Here is a 21,513-nt window from a genome sequence, read left to right as displayed (position 1 = left end):
GAGAGAATCACTGACATAAAAATGCTTTGCCATTTTGAATCTGTAGGGTCGTGAGGCAGAGCTGCGTGTCCCTGGGGCTCGTGGTAGCTTCGTGAAGGCTTTGTGGGAGGGAGGGACTTGGGCTCGATCGGGTGTCACGGGACCGCGGGCGGAGCAGGCGTGTATGGGTATAAAAGGCGTTGTTGCGCAGCAATAAATTGGCATTCGATGCTTGACACCGTGTGTCTGGTCCTTTTGTCCCTGGGCTAGGGATGTCCAGAACGGAGGGCTATTGAGCCTTCTGTTGCACCATCTCTGGCCAACCGGTAGCAACAGAATCAATTGGAAAAAAAAAAAAAAAGGCTGCAGTGGTATTCAAATTAATATGCAAATGATAAGGTGCATTTGGAGTAATTTCTGGGTGGTCGGGCAGTGGGACAGGCTGCTCAGAGCAGCAGTCACGGCCCCAAGCTGACGGAGTTCCAGAAGCGTTTGGATAACTGTCTCTGAAAGGTGGACCTGCTGGAGTGCATCTAGAGGCGGCCCAGAAGGTGGGCTTTTCCCTTTTCAGGTGTGTGCACAAGTGAAGTCCTTGATCGTTATTTTGCTTTTTTTTTTTTTTTTTTTTAGTGAAGATATCGGTGATGACAGTGTGATTTCTCATGTTACATTTGTTTAGATATGTGGACAGGTATATTATTTATTACAAAGAATCAGTAACTCTTCCCGACGGGAGTGATGTTAAATCGGTCTTACCCATAGATGGCAGTAACTGCTAATAGTGCTGACGGCCAGGGCACCGCAATCCAAGCTTTTAGGACCGGGCCAGTGCTAGAAACAGTTGACCTGAACTCACATGTTGCTAAATTGCCATTCTGGGGTTCTCAGGTCGGCGTCATGCTCTCAGCACCTTGCGGAAGCTCTGTGGTGTCACTTCATGGAAGTTCTGCCAATTGTCAGAAATAGCCCCACCATGATTTCTCATCTCTTGAATGAAACTGGTATAATATTTGTTCAAATACTATAGTTGGTAGCAGTAAGAAATGGCAATTACGTTAGAATATTGAATCTTGCTGTGTTCTCATCAGGTGTGCTTTTACTTGTAGGATGAGCCGATAAATGCAATGTGTGTTGAAAGCTACTGGAACCTAGTGCCTTATGTCAGAGATTAGTCAGGACCAGTATCCCTTCCTCCTAACCTACAGACGACTTCATGTACCACATATTGGTGCACTCATGTCATGGTTTCGTGGCTCTTCAACTCCCAACACACCACATGATGTCATGATGTGGAATATCAACAACACAACAAAAACCACAAAACCATGACAACTCACCACCTCTCAGTGAGTCAAGGCAGGAGCAGGTGCTCACATGGCACAGAAAGGGGCTGCATGCACAGGAAGGCAGAAGTCTGGGAGGAGGTTCTCCGTAAGAGTTGCTGATTTTCCCTTTCTCTGTACACGCAGGGAGTGACAGAAGTTGTAAATAAGAACTTCATTTCCCCACAACCCTGATCTCACTTCTTACAGGAGTTTTGCAGGAGGATGTGTCAGGCAAGACTGTCCTCATGGCTCTTCCATTGCTTCTGGGAGGTCTGGCTTCTAGTGATGGATGATTTGGAACACATATAAATTCCAAGGAACTCAAAAAGGGAGAATTGGACCGGTAAAAGGGGGACAGAAGGATGAGTGTGAAGGTTTAAAATTGGAGTGAGTGCTGGGGGAGGAAGGGGAGGGACACTGAAGGGGGCTGGAGGCATAAGAATAAGGGGTGGTGATAACAGAATCACAGAACTGTGGGCATAGAAAGGGACCTATGAGGATCACTGAGGCCAACCTTGCTGCTAAAGCAGGTCCCCTACAGCAGGTCACACAGGAAAGCATCTAGGTGAGTTTTGAATAACTCCAGAGGAGACTCCACAGCTTCTCTGGACAGTCTCTTCTGGTGCTCTGGAGTAAGACTGGGGATAGTAGCAGGGGTAAAATAATTATCAGGGCAGCTTTGGGCTATTGTAGGGAACAGAAATGGAGGTGAAAAGTGGATTACGTGCTGTTCGTTATCATGCGAGACAGTCAGACAGTGAATCAATTATAATATCAAGCAGTTGTGCAGATAATGAGTTAAGCAATGAAGCAAATAATTTCTGGTATTAAATAATGGTGAGAATCAACAGCAATATGAATCAGTTATGCAGAGAACTATTAGAAAAGTGAATCAGTTAAGTAGAGAAACAGTTACACAGCAAGTGAATGAATAAATTAATTATGGAGTGGGACTATTCTGTAGAGGATTAATTATGCAGAGCCTTCCTTTGTGATAAGGGGCATGTCTGAGGCAGCTTCATGCACAGAAAAAAAAATCCTAACAAAATTATTAAAATTGAAGCCCTGTGCCAGTTCTCAGTCACTTTCTCTGTGATCTTCTTCATTTCTCTGGACTAGGCTCGCACAAATCGTGGTGATGAAACTATTGCAGAAGTAGAGGAGTTCTGCATTCCTTCAGTGTGGACACACACAGAGAAGGTGAAGGAAGTTCAGAGATGACTTTGAGGCTCTGTCAAGAGGGTTGTAGGAGGAAACCACGGTCTTTGGAGAAGTCTAACCTGTGCAGGCATACTTCAGGCTCCTCGTGGCATCAGGATTATTTAGGGAGGAACATCTTGCCATACTTTATACCTAAAAGCCTGGCAGCTTGATTTTCCTCTGCTTAGTATGTTCATAGGTTCATAGGTTCATTAGGTTTGAAAGGACCTACAAGATCATCTAGTCCAACCATCCTCCTATCACTATCCCTACCCAACTACTAAATCAAATCCCTTAGCACCTCATCTAAACGCTTCTTTCCATCTCTACAAAATAAGTGTCTGACATCAGCAAAGAAATGTGTGCTTTGTCACCTCTCTCTACTGCTATAGTTGGAGAAAAAACAACCAGCCTTTTGGACATGACACTTTTTGGTAGTGTCAAATTTGAGCACTGACTCAAGAGCCAGCTGCCCTAATTTAAACAGATAGAATTGCAATACAGACCACATGGTGGCGAAGAACAGGTTTCCAAGTCTTCACTCCTGCAGTAACAAAATATACTTTTCTATATAGTGGACACGATAACTTGTACAATTTTTTTGTTTGTTTTGGTGTTTTTCATGCTAAAAACCAAAACAACAACAGAACAAGAGGGAAAAGAATCTGTAACATCCTTGAAATAACAACCAATTTAGCCAGCTAATTTCTCAAACCGTGTGCCAAGAAAACACTTCCATCTTGTTCTGATATACAATGGTTTGACTACAGGATTCAATCCAGAATCAATGCTGAGCTAGATGTCTTTTAAGTGTTATCTGTTACTAGTCTGGACACTTGTTGGATTTTTGAGATGGCTTGCAAAATCTCCTTCTTACTGCTCTTATTCCCTCACACCCCCAGCAAATATGTAGCCTCCCCCGTGGCTAATGCTTCAGTGCAAGAACAGAATATGCAAGTCTAAAACATTTGTTTCACACAAATGAGTGGAGCTGTAAATTCAAAAGTAGAAGTTGTTGTCTTATCCAACTAGATTTTCATGTTCTTATTTATTAGTGGAAGAGAATAACATTAATACAGTACAATATGTTCTGAAATTAGAGTGTTTGGGCTACTGGAATTGTTTTTGGTCAGTAATGAAGTGCAAAGTTAAGATGCAGCAACAACTTAAACATGGTAATAACTATTCATATGTTTTTTGCAAAAGTATTTGTGAAATTAGGAACAGCAATTTCTTAAAACATTATACAATGTTGATAAAATGCTTAGATCAGAAATATGAAATAGAAAAATGTGACATAAAAAACAAGTTTAAGGGCAGAGGGGATCTTCTGAAGCAGGAGCAGGTTAATGTGGTTGGATGCCATTCCAGTTTATTTCTGCTCAGCATTGGAGAATTTATTTCCAGTTCTTGACTTTCACTTGTATGTATGGCTTTCTATCATCATTACAGTGCAGCATGTCAGAGTCAAACCTCGTACATGCAATCAGTATTAACTGCACCCAGTTGATCCATGTTATCACATAGATAAGAAGGGATCTAACAAGGTCCTTGCATTGAAATCAGGGCTGCCGAGATTAGCATTGCCTTTATGAGGACCTATGCTCATTATGCAGATGAATGATGGAATAATGAAGATAAAAATTATATATGTGTGTAAACATTTCTATATGATAAATTTCCAGAGATAAAAGTAGGAGGTGCAACTGCAATTGCATTAGTCTACAGTTTAAACTTTTTTTATCATTTTGGAGAGCTATGTTGGGGCAAACTGCCAATCGTCACTAAACATTTCTGCTTTTTAGTACCCCAAAAATGTGAGATTGAAAACAATATTATCTAGATGTTCACAGAAGCATTTCACACATGCTGAAAATTGCACCTGCATATGTGATTTCCAATATGTTTATCAGGCCACTAGGTTTTCTTAAAAGTTCCCACATCCATTTCAGTCCTGTGTCTTTCTTTCTTTTTTTTTTTTTTTTTTTTTTAATCAAGTTGCCTTCCTGCTAAGGAGGAAGCAGCTGAGCTGGACAAGACAGGCTTTGAGAAGAGAGCTTGGTTTCCCCGTGGCACATGAGTGCCTCAGCCTGCCTCAGATGGCCATGCTGAGTACCTGCATGGCTCAGTCCCGCAGAGGATATGGGCTGGAACTGCCAGGTCTTCTGACCTCCATCCCTGCAGGTCTCCAGCTTCTGTTTGAACTCAGAGTATGAATAAGGATCACAGATGCTCCTTTTTTTATATCCTAATAACTGACAAAGCTCTAGGCTTTGACACCTGTGTTTTCTTTGTGAGACAGGAAGAAAGATTTTTCGGTGTGTGCTGATTTCATTGTTCTGCACAACATTTACATCTCAATCTCAGTCAGAAACTCAGCTTTGGGGAGCAGGGCATAAATGTGGCATGCATACAGTAATGAAAATGTTACTGGCATCATTTATTTGCCTCCTAGCATGGATTTCTTGTGAAAACAACCCTGGCTCTGTTTACTGTCAGAATGGGCTTCCAATGCCTTCAGTGTGTTCTTCTATCAGAACTTTGCAGTCTGTCTGGTTGGATTTGTTCTCATGTTGTTGGTTTAACAGTCTTAATGTGAACTCCTGTTTGTTTCTTATCCACACACCCCCAAGACTGAAGAAGCTGCAGACTGAAAATAATATGTATACTTCAAGACAAAGATGCAGAAGCCCCAGATGGCTGCCAACAGAATCTGCATTGTAGAGAAATCTGACAGTGTGGATAACACAGTTTTTCTCTGGCAATGATAATCAGTGTTTATGGATTTGTAAGGCTGTGGTGAGAGGAGGGAACTCCAACATGAATCAGAAGAAAAACTCAAGTACAATCTTGTTTACAAAAGTGGACATGAAAGAACGTAATCATATTTCCTTTCTTTGTCCTCCTGGCAACAACCAATCTATTTGATAGTAGTTACCGTTTAGGAAATTGCTTACCTTAACATAGCTCTGACCTGCCTACTTGCATCCTCTACCAGCTGTAGATGCTTTAGGACATCTAGACTAGAGGCTGGCTCTGGACTAAGGCTCTGTGTTTGCTGGTTATTGGATTCTTTCAGGATATTATTAAATGTAACCTCTTGTCTTGACTAAACAATCAGTTTTCTTTCTGTGGAATAGTGCAAACTCTGCAATCTGAAGGTTAAGGTTTTCTCTTTTGTGTAATAACCCATGGGTACTGTAAGTTGGCTAAGCTACTTCTGGAGATATTTTCAGCACAATTGCGTTGTTTCAATTCAGAAATCTTTAGCTTATAAGTAGCTGCTATTGACTAATATTGAAGAACCATAAAGGTACAACCAGTCCAACTTCTTCCCAGTGCAGTGACGGAGCAGTGGCACAGCTGCACAGAGAGGTGGTGAAGTCTCCTTCTCTGGAGACGTTCCAGACCCGCCTGGACGCCTACCTGTGCAACCTGGGCTGGGGAGCTGCTTTGGCAGGGGGTTGGACTCCATGATCTCTGGAAGTCCCTTCCAAGCCCTACAATGCTGTGATTCTGTGAAAAGACCTGGCAGATAGCACCTGTAAATTGTAATAGATAACTTAGATACCTGCTTCACTATTTAGAAAGAAAGTGAGAATTACCAACTAAGAGCTTTTCTTTAAATTTCACTAGACAACAGTTCATTTAAAAAAAAAAAAAAAGCATCTTCCATTGAACACAGCTTCTCCCCTCCAGCACCCAGATTATTAATGAATACTGTAGTGGAAGAAGAAATCAGTGACATAAGAGATCAGTGACATAAGAGACACAGGCACAAGCTTAGAAGTCAGCAGGTACATCTGCCTGTATGTCAAGTGACCCAAATCCTCCTTTTCATTATACAGACTTTCAGGAGCATAGGAAAGGACCGATGATGCTAATTACACTAATGAGAGCGATTTTGGTAGAATAATATAGAACTCCCTCTCCCTTCCTTTAATTCTCTCCTTTTAGTTAATTTTTCCCTTCTATCTTGTTTGCTACCAGTTTTGATGTGCATTCTTTGAGTTTCAAAAACTGGAAAGAAAAGTCTCTGAAGACTTCTACCCTATCTCTTTTGGCATGCTTTCCTCCTATAGCAACACCATATCTGCAGTGCAGTGTGAGGCCCTATAAACTAATTGTGAGAGACATTAAGACTCACACCACCTTTCCTCCTCTCACCCTGAATGGTTCTTTAAGTTTTTCACATTTCCTCTGTCCTTTAGATCTTCCAATAACGTTCCTCTAAAGTGCACTTTGTTCTTAATATGCACATTTATTAATCTTCTTGGCTCATCTTTCTCCAAAACTATTACGCCAACTAACATACGGGTACTTCCAAGCCTCGGTTCTACTCTGTTTTGCATGTCTGATGTTCTGGGTAGCTACTTCTTTGTGCTACAGAAATCACTCTTGTGACTTCTGATTCCTGGAATGATGTTGTTTCTATTTATATCTTCCCTGCTCTCCATCTCTTACTGTTGCCATCTCTCTTCCAAATTCATCTCTCCTCTCAATGCTCTCTCCTTGTCTTTCACAACTACATCCTCACTTCTGCCTTTTGACAGCTGAAGCTTCTTTTTCCATTCTCATTCACCATGGAAATCTAACTAGCCTTTCACTCTTTCTGTCTTTTCCTGTGGATCAATACCCCGTTATGCCGGCAGCTTTCTCCATCAATGATGTGTACATTAATCTTAGCCACTTCATTCGTCCAGTCTTACATTTTAGCCAGTGTCTTTGTGGAGAGTTTTTATGCATTCATCTTTCCCATGGCTCCTAAAGAACTTCACATTTTCCTCCTGAAGTGCTATTCCAGTCCCAGTACTCTGTAAGCATTGTCTTTTCTTTTGTGTTGTCTTGTTGCCTGTGCTGGTCAAAGCTTAGTCCTATCAATGCATCTGGACCATGTGCAAATTTTGCAGCCTTCTCTTTCGAAGTCTCAGCCCTTTTGCTCATTCCTTCCCTTTTCATTTCCCTTACATCCATCTTTTCCCCTTCCCACTCTAACACAAATTAAAAGTCAACATATTTACCATTTTCTTACCTGTTCAAATCCTCCCTCTCACTCCTTTTCTTACCACGATTTCAAATTTTAATTTTCTTCCTTCTTCATAGCCACACCCTCTCCTTTTACTTCTTATTGTGCTACTTGTTTCCTTCTGCTTTATCAGTGATGCAGACATTAGTCCTTGTGAAGTCTGTTTGACACTCCTTTCCATTCTGCCCAAAAAGCTTACTGCAAATAATGAAATGTGGGCGCTCTTATCTTTCCCCTCTGCCCTGCTCCTTTTAGGTAAACTTGATGAAACTAGCGGGGAAACTGGAGTTAATTCCTAATTCAGCAGTCCGAAAAGACAGAAAAATAGCCCACCACCAATTACAAAATAATTTGATAAAATTAAAAAAAAAAAGTTTTATTTCCCACTATGAGAATAAGAAGTGCGATGAAGAAATAAACAGAAGCAGATGAAAGCCAACAAATCACAAATATAGGAAGGAGTACATCAACTGCCTGGAGTGCACTGGAACAAATATTAAAATATTTTTAAGGTCAGTGTGTGGGAAAGAAATTGTGGTTGCACAGTACTCAGAAAAGAAAAAAGTGGATGAGATGAATTGACTGAGCTAACAGCTTTTTTTGCTCAGTCCAGCAATTCCATAGTCCATCTGAATTTCTGCCTAGCACTTTCTAATATAGGACTTCATCCTCTGAACCGTGGTGTTGTGTGTCACTCTGTTAATGCCAATCTAAACAAAGAAATGTTGCATATTCTGAGCCCCAGAGCTTGGCATTCTTTTGCTGTAGCTCTGCCATCTCAACTATAATCCATGAGTGCTTATATCCAGGATAAATAACCACCAAAACTCTAGTGACACTTCTGCCTACTGCTCAAAGCTATTGTATGGCTGAATACAACTTTGGATACAAAAATCTCTCATAGGTAGGGGATCTTTGTCATCTTGCTTTTACACGGACAGCAACGTATTTGCTTTAGCTGCATCAATGCAGTTAAAAAGTCACAAATTGCCTATTAGGAAGGCTGATAAATCAGTATAAACGGAACTTAGAGCAGCCTGTTTCCACTGTATGTAATATCAGAATGACAGGATATATATTCACATTTTTACAGATAGGCAATACTGTATTTATTTCTATCAGCTGCTTCCTCAGGCTGGCCCCTAAGTAAAAAGTGATGCTTCCAAGCAGCTCTGGAGAAAACAAAAAATCTGGGGGAATGTCTGGGTGCTACTTGGGTGTGAAGGAGGTCTGAAGAGGCTTGCTGGGTGGCAAGGGGAAAGATGAAGCGAAAAGTTCCTGTAACTTCTGCATCAAGCTGATGGGGGGGTGGGGGTGGGGGGGCACGGGGGGAAGGCAGGGAACCACAGCTCGCTGCTGGTTGTACAGCTATTTTAGGCATTAAAAATAAATCCAAGCCACCTCCTCCCCATGACTTGAAGCCAAGACAAAGTGACTCAGTCTCTCCCTACAGGAGCAGATCTCAAAGCAAAACATAATCTCATTAGCACAATAACCTAGGTTACTCATCCACAGCTCCAGCAGCCTCCTACCAGACCTCTTTCTCCCTCTGCTGTGCTCATTTGCTTCATCCAAGAGTGTTTTATCCTAAATTAGGGCTGCTGTCATAGCTATTTGAGAGGCTTTGTCTCCCGGAGTTTGCATTTCCGGGTTAAAAGTCGCTCCAAGCTGGCCTTCCTGTCCTCATGAGCAAGGGGAAAGGTTTCAGCAGGGTCCACTTGGAGACTCTCATTGCAGAAGCACTTCCAGGCCGCTTGCTGGGTGCGTGCCAGGGCAGAGAAGTGCAGTCACTCGAGCTGCATGGGGCAGGCGTGCAAGGACCCCAGTGCACGGTGCTATGCTCAGTCATATGTTCTAGCAGTTGAAATGAACCAAAGCAAGTGATTTCCAGCATCGTGAGCTCCAGACAAAGCCTCTGAAGTGCATCACTTTTTCCAACTTGATGCTTTCAAAAAAGCAATGGTAGCACACCTTTGAGCACTGGAGAGTATAAGGAAAGAAAAGAAAAAAAAGTTTGCTTACAAACAGTGAGGCAGGAAGCAACGTAAACCAGTTTGACAAGGTGCGACTGAACAAACACTGACAGACTACAGCAAGTTACTGCAGAAATGGCACTGAGTCAAAACCCCATCCATCCCCTCTGCCCCACGGGGAGAAGTGGTTCCTGCAGGACCTTTGTGGCTCAGCCTGGGGCTCTCACAGCCGATCGCGTGTATTTTAGCCCTCTGATGACACATTTGAAGTGCTTGTTTTGAAAAGCAGGTCTGAACTGCTAGGCTGTAAGCATGACAGTGTGTGTGGTTTGGCCCTATCAGTTGAGCTGAAGGCTGCAGCTAATTCATTAGTCACTGCGCACGTGCAACACAAGCTTTACTGTAGTCTCAAAACACGTAAAAACAAGGTGAACTATGTCAGAAAGCCTTAAAATTAGGCTCTGTTCCTCTCTTCCTCCACCAAACACACACTATGTACCATGAACAAGAGGTTATTTTTCATTACTCTTTTTTTTTTTTTTTTTCCCTCCAAGACACCTTGGAATACTAACACATTCTGTTGACAAAGAGCCTGAAAAACTTTGTTCTGAAGTTACAAGAATGGAAGGAATTAGGTCAGCTTCAAAAGAGGAGGTTGGATGTCCTCGAGTCACAGCAGCCCTGGGACAGGAAAGATGTGAGGTTTTTTGGGGTGTTTCCTCAACTCATGCACTAGCTGCTATGGGAGGAGCTCAAGGCAAATAACACCAAGATGGGATTTGGCCAAAAGTTGGAAAACTGATAGTTAATTGCATTTGATGAAACTGCACTTAGGGTAATTGCTCTGTATTCCTTGTCACAAATCTGCTGTCTAGAAGGGGCCAGGCAGTAATGTTTCCTAGCCCTGCCAAGCACAGAGCTACTGGTTGGGCTTTCTGTGCCTTTCATTGCATGAAGCATCAAGTGGTTGCCCATGAAAGGCACAGTGCTAATGGCTGGACGTGGGGTAGCCTAGTGGCAGGAAATAATAAAGCAGTGGGCAGATTTCCATAGAAGTTCAGTTTTGGAAAGGCTGGCTGGCATCCTCAGCACAGATGGAGCACGAGCAGAATGCTGCACCCTGCGCTGTATCAGTGACTGTGTACTAAGGCTGTCCTGCAAGTTTGGTTTCAGCTTCCTTTGTTGTTTTTTCTTCATTATGCAGCTGCCTAAAAAGCTTCTTGTCTGCACCTGAAGCAGCATTCGAAAAAATCTGTTTTAATTATCAGCATGTGCATTTCTGTGACACATGTCCTGGTGGAATCTGGATACTGCTATGTTAAGTGATATCATTGTAATGAGCATAATATAGACCATAAGACCAAAAACAGAACACTGCTCCTATTCTCTCTCCCTGGGGATTAAAACCTCCCTCAGATAGCATTGCTTTGAACAGCAACTGTACAAGTTTTCTTTTGTTTGTTTGTTTCTTTCCATGCTTATTATTTCAAGAAGTGTATATAAAATATGTTTAGTTTAGGAGAAAACAAAAAGATCTTGTTCTTCCTGCCAGTGCTGTAGCTCATCCTCTGCTTCAGAAATCCATCAGATTCCTTCCCTCTCAGATCACCGGTTGCAAGGGTTCTGTAGGACAGATGTATGCCTTGTTTACATTGCACAACGGCACTGTCTTCAGGTTCTGCTCTCAGTGCGCATACACAACGTGGAATCACATCCAGCTCACTTGCTTTCCCTCCATTATGCTGCCTCTGAAGAGCCAAGAGGATTAAAAAAGGCAGCAAACATTCACTATTGTTACTAAGCCCAGTTCATCTGACTTTAAATAAACAAAGAAATAAATCCATTAGGAAATAAGACGTGACCTCTCCAAGTTCGCCTCCAGGAGAGAGCCATGCCTTCAGGAAGAAAGAAACAGAAAAGTTTTATGCCAGAGGCATTTCTGAGCAAGGTAAAAAGAAAATAGGAATCTAATCTGTTTCTGATGCATGTGCTGGGGCAGAAAACAGTTCTTAGACAAACATGTTTTTCCTGAGCAGCAGAACTAAGGAAGCCTGGTTTCCTATGGATTCACATCCTTTGTCCCACATCTCCCTCCCCTCCGCCACAGGAATTCCAGCTCCCCTCGTGCCTCCTGTGGCACTGTCACCACCACCAGACGTTAGACTGGGACAGTCTGGAGCTACAAAAACATTTGCTTGTTGTCAGCACGTGGGTGCTGGCCGGGCAGCTGGGATCCGCTTGCCTTTTCCTTGTCCAGGCAGGAACTCAGCTCCCTTTCCCTTGTCCTGCTGCCAAGTTTTATGAAAAGTTGGAAGAAAAAACAATTATGTCTAACACTCTCTCTCCTTTAACTTTGGTCAAAAACTGTTCTGCCAGACAGAGAGTTACAAAAATTATTAGGTGTGGAACAAACACTGATTGTGTAAGCTTCTTTTCCACAGGATATTCCAAGTTCAACTACTTTTCACGTCTTAAAAAAACAAAGAAACGCAACGGGATAAATTAGGAAATTTTCCCACAGTCATTTTCAGCTGCAATACAGCTTGTGTGAGGAACAGTAACTGATTTGCTATCTCACACTAAAGGCTATCATCTGATTTATTTCTTTTAACCAAGAAATCTCTGAAAGCTTCTGCTGCTGCTCTGGATGAGACCCGCCACATAGCTGAGTATTTCCAGCTCACCGCATGCTTGTTGTTGCCCCAGACACGCTGCCTGTTCTGTGCTCTGCTCTTTGTGTGCCTCCCTACTCCCAGCTCCAGGAGAGCCCTATTTTGCTGAATTTACGTGTTGCTTGGACTATAAACCATGTTGAGCAATAGGCATCATCTGCTTGGAGAGCTCCCTCTGTCATATTTGCTTGACCTTATGTTTTGTTTTGGTTGTTTATCATGGTTCCCTCAATACATGCTCTCTCTGCCTCCTGACCAAGCTGCGAGTTCTTTTTCACCCCAGAAAACCCCCACAAATCCGCAAATAACCGAGGATGGGTGAGGTGAAGGCACATATCTCCCAAACCACTCGTCTCCCTTTCATCACCAAACCAGAACGTGTCAGCTGCTGCAGCTGCCTTGTGGGCTGGGCAGAGCAGGACATGGCCCTCAGGAATAGCAGGCACTGCCATTTAACCGCACACAAAACAGGGTTCTGCGTGGCACTGTGGAAGGAACCGTGATAAGCCATGGGCTGGCAAGGCAGCACTGTCAGACCCCAAAGTGGGTGGATGAAAGGAGCAGAGGACACTTGTGCCACCACAGCACCAGGAAGGGCTTCCATTTTGTCCATTCCTCCTCAAGATGGCGACTGCTGCCTGTTTCTCTCAATGAAGTTGAGGCCCACAGTGAGGGACTTGCAGGACCAGGATGGTGAGGAGCAGGTTGAGGTACCAGGAGAGCACCTGAGGCAAGGGGGAGCAAGGTGGTACTATGATGGTAGTACAATCCAAGTCTTGTACCTCGAGGCAGAGTAGGGAAGGTGTGGAAATGGAAGACCACACCATCAAAGAATTGAATGACATCAGTGCTAGGAGTTGGGCACAGTGAACATGTCCCTCCTTGCCTCACCACTTATGTGCATGTATATATGCAATCACACACTTTTTCACCTCAGGACTTCTGGTAGCAGATCAGAAGATCAGTCGCAGTGCAGTGAGGTAAAAAGCAGCTAGGGTAAAGATGTTTCCTCAGATTGTTCATCTGCTGAGGACCTAGCAGGAAGGGAAGATAACTGAAGTTCAAATTATCTATAATTAGATGCAGACATACACTAAAAAAACCAGAAACTTAAGAGATGATTTCAGTGTGAACATGAGGCTTAGTGCACTTTAGAATGTAGACATTCTTTCATCCCTTTCATATTTGTGCTGTATTGAGGGTAGTAACCCATTAGTGCTGTCTTGACTTTTACAGTAAATTATCTCAGATTGGCAGAAGATCAGAACATTGAAAAAAACAAAAACAAACAAACAAAAACAAACTTTAAAATCACATTTTTCAGACGCACTGAACACTAGGGCATGACACATGTTTTTGGTCTACAGAAATTTCTGTTAAAAAAAAAAATCACTGACATAGTCCTGACACAACGTTGTATGTACAACTCTGGTAAAATATTCCAGATAGCTAAAACAAATAAAGAAACAAATGAAACCAACAACCAAATAAATAAAACAGCAAAAAAAAATTCTCTCCAGTTTTTATGTAAACCTGGAATGGAGATAGGTTATCTATAGAGTCTTATCTTTACTTTGCTATCTAACGTAGATATGACGCAATATAACATGATCGCATCTGCTGGTGCAGGTCTTCCAAACAGATTTCTTCCTGATGCTTTTACTGGAGAGCTCCAGTGGTCAGGAAATTCTTTATAATTTCCATCCTAAACATAATAATGGGAAGTCTATGTCTTTCACCTTATGCAATTATTTCCATTTTTTGTGTGTTTGCTTCTAACATAGTACCCTTGAGAGCACTTAAGGGCCAATTTAGCATCAGTGTTTATTTGTTAGGCTAAACAAATCAAGTTTCTGAAGACCCTAATAGTCTTTATCTGAACGCATCCAGTTTGAATTGGTCTTTTCTGAATCCCTATGAACAGAACTATTTTCTTTCCCATTTAAGAAAAAATGTGAATGTTTGGAAATTAATGATGATGATGGTAGGGTTGAGAGCTAACGGTCTGGAATCAAGGGGAAGGCCAATAAGACAGATATTATTATGGGAACCAGCTACAGGCCACCCAACCAGGATGAAGAAGTGGATAAGATACTTTATAGACAGATGGGTTAGGTCTCAGGGTCTCTACCCCATGCTCTTGTGGTGGACTTTAAATTCCCAGATGTCTGCTGGAAATATAATACACCAGGAAGGGAGCAGTCCCAGAAGTTCCTAGAGTGGGTGAGAGATAACTTCTGACATAGACGGTGAGGGAGCCAACAAGGGGAAGCATGCTCCTGGACCTGCTGCTTGTTAACAGGGAAAGTCTTGGGGATGTAAAGGTTGGAGGCTGTCTAGGGCAAAGTGACCACAAAGTGATAGATTTTTTTCAATCCTTGTTGAAGGAAGGAGGGGAGTCAGCAGAACCGCCACCCAGGACTTCCGGAGGGCAGACTTCGGTGTCTTTTGGACGATGGTTGAGAGAGTCCCTTAAGAGGTAGTTCTGGAGGGCATGGGAGCCCAGGAAGGATAGGAAAACTTCAAGGAAGTAATTTTAAAGCTGCAGGAGCTGACTATCCGCAAGTCACAGAAGACAAGCTAACGGGGAAGAAGACCAGTCTGGCTCAACAGAGATCTTTGGCTGGAACTCAGGAATAAAAGGAAAGTTTATGGTCTTTGGTAGAGGGAGCAAGCAACTTATGAGGATTACAGACACGTAGTGAAGCTGTGCAAGGAGAAAATTGGAAAGGTCAAAGCCCAGCTAGAACTGAACTTGGCCACTGAGGTGACGGACAATTAATATTTCTATAAATCCATTAGCAGTAGGAAGAGGACTAGGGAGAATCTCCATCCCTTGTTGGACACAGAGGGGAACACAGTGACCAAGGATCAGGATAAGGCATTAAGTACCTCAGTCTTCTTTGCCTCTTCAATACTAAGACTAGTAGTTCCCTGGGCACGCTGCCCCTTGTGCTATAAGATAGGGATGGGGAGTAGAATAGGCCCTGCATACACCACGATGAGATGGTTTTGAATCTGCTTCAAAAGCTGGATACTCACAACTTCATGGGGCCAGATGGATTGCACCCTAGAGTGCTGAGGGAATTGGCAGATGTGGTTGTCAAGCCACTGTCCATCATCCTTCAACAGTCCTGGCTAACCGGGGATGTCCTAGTGGACGGGAGACTGGCAAATGCGATGCCTATCTTCAAAAAGGGATGGAAAGATGATCCCGGTATCTACAGACTTATCAGTCTCACATCAGTGCCAGGGAAGGTTATGGAACAGATAATCCATCACAGATCAATTAAAGGTCAACCAGGGGATCAGGCCCAGTCAGCATAGGTTCATGAACAGTAGATCGTGCTTGACAAACCTGGTTTTGTTTCTATGACAAAGTGACCCACTTAGTGGATGAAGGTAAGGCTGTCGATGTGGTCTACCTGGACTTCAGTAAAGCCTTTGACACTGTCCCCCACAACATCCTCACGGAGAAGCTGGCTGCCTATGCCTTGGGTGGGCATACACTCTGCTATGTGAAACACTGGCTGCATGGCCAGGCCCAAAGAGTTGTGGTCAGTGGAGTTAAATCCAGTTGGCAGCCAGTCATGAGCGATGTTCCCCAGGACTCTGTACTGGGGCCACTCCTATTCAACACCTTTATCAATGCTGTTGATGAGGGGATTGAATGCACCTTCAGTAAGTTCATAGATGATACCAAGTTGGGAGGGAGCATTCATCTGATGGAAGGTAGAAAGGCACTACAGTGGGACCTGGTTAGACTGGATTGATGGGCCAAGGCAAACTGTATGAGTTTCAATAGGGCCAAGTGTCAGGACCTGCATTTTGATCACAACAACCCCAGGCAATCCTACAGGCTTGGGGAGGAGTGGCTGGAAAGTTGCCTGCTGGAAAGGGACCTTGATGTGCTGATGGACAGTCAGCTGAATATGAGCCAGCAGTGTGCCCAGGTGGCCAAGAATGCCAATGGCATCCTGGCTTCTATCAGAAATTGGATGATGAACAGGACTAGGGAAGCAATCCTGCCCATGTACTCAGCACTGGTGAGGCCTCACCTCAAATTTTTCAGTTCAGTTTTGGGCACCTCAGTACAGAAAGGATGCTGGGGTACTGAAGCGGGTGCAAAGAAGGGCAACAAGGCTTGTGAAGGGCCTGGAGAATGTGCCCTATGAGGAGCAACTGAAGGAACTGGGGCTGTTTAGTCTGGGGAAGAGGAGGCTGAGGGGAGACCTTATTGCTCTCTTCAAACACCTGAAAGGTGATTGCAGTGAGAGGGGGGTTGATCTCTTATCAATGGTAACAAGACAAGGAGAAATGCCCTCCGGTTGCTGCAGGGGAGGTTTAAGTTGGTTATGGGGAAAAACTTTACAGAAAGGGTTGTTAAGCACTGGAATAGGCTCCCAAGGGAGGTAGGTTGAGTCACCATCCTTGAATGAGTTTAAAAACCATCTGGATGTGCTGCTCAGGGACGTGATTTAGTGATAGGTTGTTAGAGTTAGGGTGGTATGGTTTGGTTTAATTGGATTTTATGATCTCGAGGGTCTTTTCCAACCTGAGCAATTCTATGATTCTATGATCATGAGATTGCTTCTTAATAGCATTATTTTTGTATTTTCAAGTTAGGTTATGTGATCGAAATACAGGTCTGTGCCCTTGAAGAGATCTCATTCCATTTATCTGTCCATTGCTAGGCCTCGTCACTAGGTTTTTGGAAGAAATAGTTTCTGATACAACAGTACACTTGGGCTTTACAGCTGTACTCAAGCCATTGCCTGGTCGTGCAGGTCCTGTGCTCGGGCTGACTCCCGGCCTTCCCGGCCCGGTTCCCGAGCTGCTGCCTGGTCGCCCAGGTGCTGCACTTGGGGTGACTACAGAGAACTGGCCAAGATCTGCAGGCAGAAAATTAGAAATGCTAAAGCCCAGCTTGAAATTAGGCTGGCTACTGCTGTAAAGGAGAACAGGAAACCCTTTTACAAATATATTAACAGCAGGAGAAAAACTAAGGAAAATTTCCCTCCTTTACTCAACGAGGCAGGCAATATAACCACAGACGATAAGGAAAAGGCTGAGGTTCTCAATGCCTTCTTCACATCTGTCTTTAATAGACAGGACAGTTATCCACATGGTACTTGCCCTGACCTGGAAGTCCGGGACGGGGTGCATAATGCACCCCCTGTGATTCAAGCAGAGACGGTCAGAGATCTTCTCCTCCATCTGAACTGCCACAAGTCCATGGGGCCAGATGGGATCCACCCAAGGGTGCTGAGGGAGCTAGCAGAGGTGATTGCCGAGCCACTTTCTGCCATCTATCAGCATTCCTGGTTATCTGGAGAGGTCCCACAAGATTGGAGGCTTGCCGATGTGACTCCCATCTTCAAGAAAGGCCGTAAGGAAGACCCGGGGAACTACAGGCCTGTCAGCCTGACCTCGGTATCAGGGAAAGTTATGGAACAGATGATATTGAGGGAGATCACACGACATGTGCATGGCAATAAAGGGATCAGACCCAGCCAGCACGGGTTCACCAGGGGCAGGTCGTGCTTGTCCAACCTCATCTCCTTCTATGACTGGGTGACCAGACAGGTAGATGAGGGAAAGGCTGTTGATGTAGTCTACCTGGACTTCAGCAAGGCCTTTGACACGGTCTCCCACAGTATTCTCCTAAGGAAACTGGCAGCCCGTGGTGTGGACAGGTTCACTCTTCTCTGGGTGGAGAACTGGCTGGAGGGCCGTGCCCAGAGGGTAGTGGTTAATGGAGTTAAGTCCAGCTGGCGTCCTGTAACGAGTGGTGTCCCCCAAGGGTCAGTTTTGGGGCCCATCTTGTTTAATATCTTTATTGATGACCTAGACGAGGGAATTGAGTGTATGCTCAGTAAGTTTGCAGATGACACAAAGCTGGGAGGATGTGTCAAACTGCCTGAGGGTAGGGAGGCCCTTCAGTGGGATTTGGATAGGCTGAACAGCTGGGCTGAGCAAAATGGGATGAGGTTCAATAAGACCAAGTGCCGGGTCCTGCACTTTGGCCACAATAACCCCATGCAATGCTATAGGCTTGGGGCAGAATGGCTTGAAGAATGTAGAGAGGAAAAGGACCTGGGGGTGTTGGTTGATGCTCGGCTCAACATGAGCCGGCAGTGTGCCCAGGTGGCCAAGAAGGCCAACAGCATCCTGGCCTGTATTAGAAATAGTGTAGCCAGCAGGAGCAGGGAGGTGATCATCCCCCTGTACTCAGCTCTGGTACGGCCGCACCTCGAGTACTGTGTTCAGTTTTGGGCCCCTCACTACAAGAAGGACATTGAGGCCCTGGAGCGTGTTCAGAGAAGGGCAACAAAACTGGTGAGGGGCCTGGAGCACAAGTCTTATGAGGAGCGGCTGAGGGAGCTGGGATTGTTCAGTCTGGAGAAGAGGAGGCTCAGAGGAGACCTTATTGCACTCTACCACTTCCTGAAGGGGGGTTGTGGTGAGGAGGGGGTAGGCCTCTTCTCCCTGATAAGTAATGACAGGACGAGAGGGAATGGCCACAAGTTGCGCCGGGGAAGATTTAGATTAGACCTGAGGAAGCATTTCTTTTCTGAAAGAGTGGTCAGGCACTGGAATGGCCTGCCTAGGGAGGTGGTTGAGGCACCATTCCTAGCGCTGTTCAAGAAGCGTTTAGATGAGGTGCTAAAGGACTTAATTTAGTAGTTGGATAGAGATAGTGATAGGAGGATGGTTGGACTAGATGATCTTATAGGTCCTTTCCAACCTTATGAACTTATGAACTTATGAACTTATGTGGAACCTGAAGTCACAGTTCATTACATCTATTGCATTTCTTTTGCCTACGAAGTTTGTTAACACAGTTATTACCAAATAAAAGTGGCAAATTAGTCTGGCACAACGTACTCTTGGTAAAAAATTTACTCCATCCAGTCTTCCTCTCTCATCTCCAAACGTTCTTTCCTTTCTATTATTTGAAATATCTCCCATTCTGTTGGAGGTAGCAATACATGGATGGATGAGTGAGGAAGAGGGCTCAGATGATCGTATGGGTCAGAACATAACTACTTATGTCCATATCAATAGTGTATCAAAAACAATAAAATTGAACTTCTGACAGTCCTGGAGACAGGACAAGGGGGAGCGGACAGAAACTGCAGAAACTGCAGCACAGGAGGTTCCGCACGAATGTGCACAAGAACTTCTTTACGGTGAGGGTGACGGAGCACTGGCACAGACTGCACAGGGGGGTTGTGGAGTCTCCTTCTCTGGAGATACTCAAGACCCGCCTGGACGCCTACCTGTGTGACCTGGTGTAGGGAACCTGCTTTGGCAGGGGGGTTGGACTCGATGATCTCTTGAGGTCCCTTCCAACCCCTATGATTCTATGACATTAGCCTGCATCAGCCCACAGCATCAGCACTAAAAACAGTCTGTGTAATACCTAGCTGTACGTAGCCATAAGTTATCAGTCTCTGCCACAAACACTAGTAACGTATCTGTTGAGCAGTTTCACTGATATGAGCTCTATGGTATCAAAAGCAACCCACAGATGGGTCCCCTGGGACAAGGTTTAGATTGGCTGTATCTATTATGCTGGTTAGCTAGGGACTCGTTACTGAGTTTAGTGCTGTTTGTGTTTGGAAAGACCAAAATCCATCTAGGGAGAAAAGCCCTTCAACTCTCAGGATCCCAGGCAAAAGATTAATTATTTTTTTTTTTAATCATTCATCAGTCCTATTTCATCCACACTTCAGGAGAGATTATGTGAGGGCTTGTTGTTTCCTAACCTCAGGCAGGCTTGGATATCATCTGAGAGGAGAAAATTTTAAGTGCTTGCAACCCTGCTAAGAAGCATAGTGAAAAATAAGGAGTAACTACTCTGCTCTTGAAAGCTGGAATTCCCGGTATGATTATCCCAGACAGAGCTGGAATCTGGGGGACTCATCCAACCATGAGGCAGAGTCAGGGCTTTGTGCCTTGCAGGGGGCAGAAAGCAAGGCAGTTCCTTTCCCCAGGAGCACATGCGTTCCCCAGCAGCACAACTGATGAGCTATGCATGTGATGGTTTTACATTGGCACCATTGCTTTCATGTAGTCAAACATGGGAACTTCAGAGCGAGCCCATTAAACCATCTTTGCCTATAGAGCTGCTATCCAAAATTGCCTCATAACTCAGCAACTGACTTACTTCCTCCTATCACTCACAGGGTCTTCTTTAACATTACCGTTTCTTGGGACTTTTCATCTCAATATGCACATACATTCCAAGTATTTCTCCCCTTGGCTGCAATGCTTCCAGAAGCAACTCTTTTTTCTTTTTTTTTAGTCTGTTTTTTTTTTTTTTTTTTTTTTTCTCTGTGTGTGTGTTTTTAAACTCTCTCTCTACAGTAATTCCTTCTCATGGACATCCCTGTGATGCATTCTGACATGGATGTATTACCACATCACCTAGTCCTTACTGAAGCAACAGGTGGACTATTACCAAGGAGCAATGATCCTTTAGTAGTTTGTAACAGGAGCCAAACACAGCACATTAGAACAACATGCATAGATTTAAAAACAATAAACCCACTCCTATACACATTTAAGTTGTGATTCTCTCTCACTGGCATGAACTTCACAATTCTGCAGTAAAACAGTTTACTTCATGGAAACAAAAAAGCACATACTGTAAACCTCATTTTCTGGATCAGCACACCCCTACCAGCCATTCAAGGAACAGGCAGCCGCATACACTGCAAAGGCGTTAAACAGCTGTCTCTATTGCTGGGTTTAGTCCAAGAGCAAAGAGGAAAGACAGGCCATAACTCTCATTTATGGATTGAAAGAACCAGCTTTGCTTATGTTTCCCTCTCACTGTTGCTACAGTCTTATCTACTTGGTATCTTAGATATTTATACAATACACAGACTTCTACCACCTTGTGTTGTTTTTTTTTTCCTATATTTGTAGCTGTTTATACATGATCCTGTGGGTTGTTTTATTCACAGATATTTGAGTACCTCAGGGTCTTATGGTTTTTCTGCATGTGGCAACGTACTAACAGTTCACAGAAATATTTGAAAGACAGTTTGTACAAAACTAAAAACAAGCATCAGTCAGGGTCTCCAGGATCATGAACCCTTAATATAAATAGGCCTTTGACTACAGTGAACAAGTAGGAGCTTGCAAGAGAGCCTTTAGTCATACTTTAATGCATTAAACAATTTCATTAAGAAACAGTAAATCTCTTATTAAGAACGAACTGAAAACAAACCTTCCCTCCTCCAAATCCCTCTACAAAAACAGGAGAAAAGAAAAGCTTGATAATGATGTTGAAATTACAAATGGAAATAAAAGAATCTAAAATATAT

The sequence above is a fragment of the Cyrtonyx montezumae genome, unplaced genomic scaffold, assembly GCF_038088225.1.
Source record: "Cyrtonyx montezumae isolate F1298 unplaced genomic scaffold, pur_monq_1.0 scaffold_8, whole genome shotgun sequence".
NCBI classification, from domain to species: domain Eukaryota; kingdom Metazoa; phylum Chordata; class Aves; order Galliformes; family Odontophoridae; genus Cyrtonyx; species Cyrtonyx montezumae.
Note: the sequence above shows the minus strand (reverse complement) of the source record.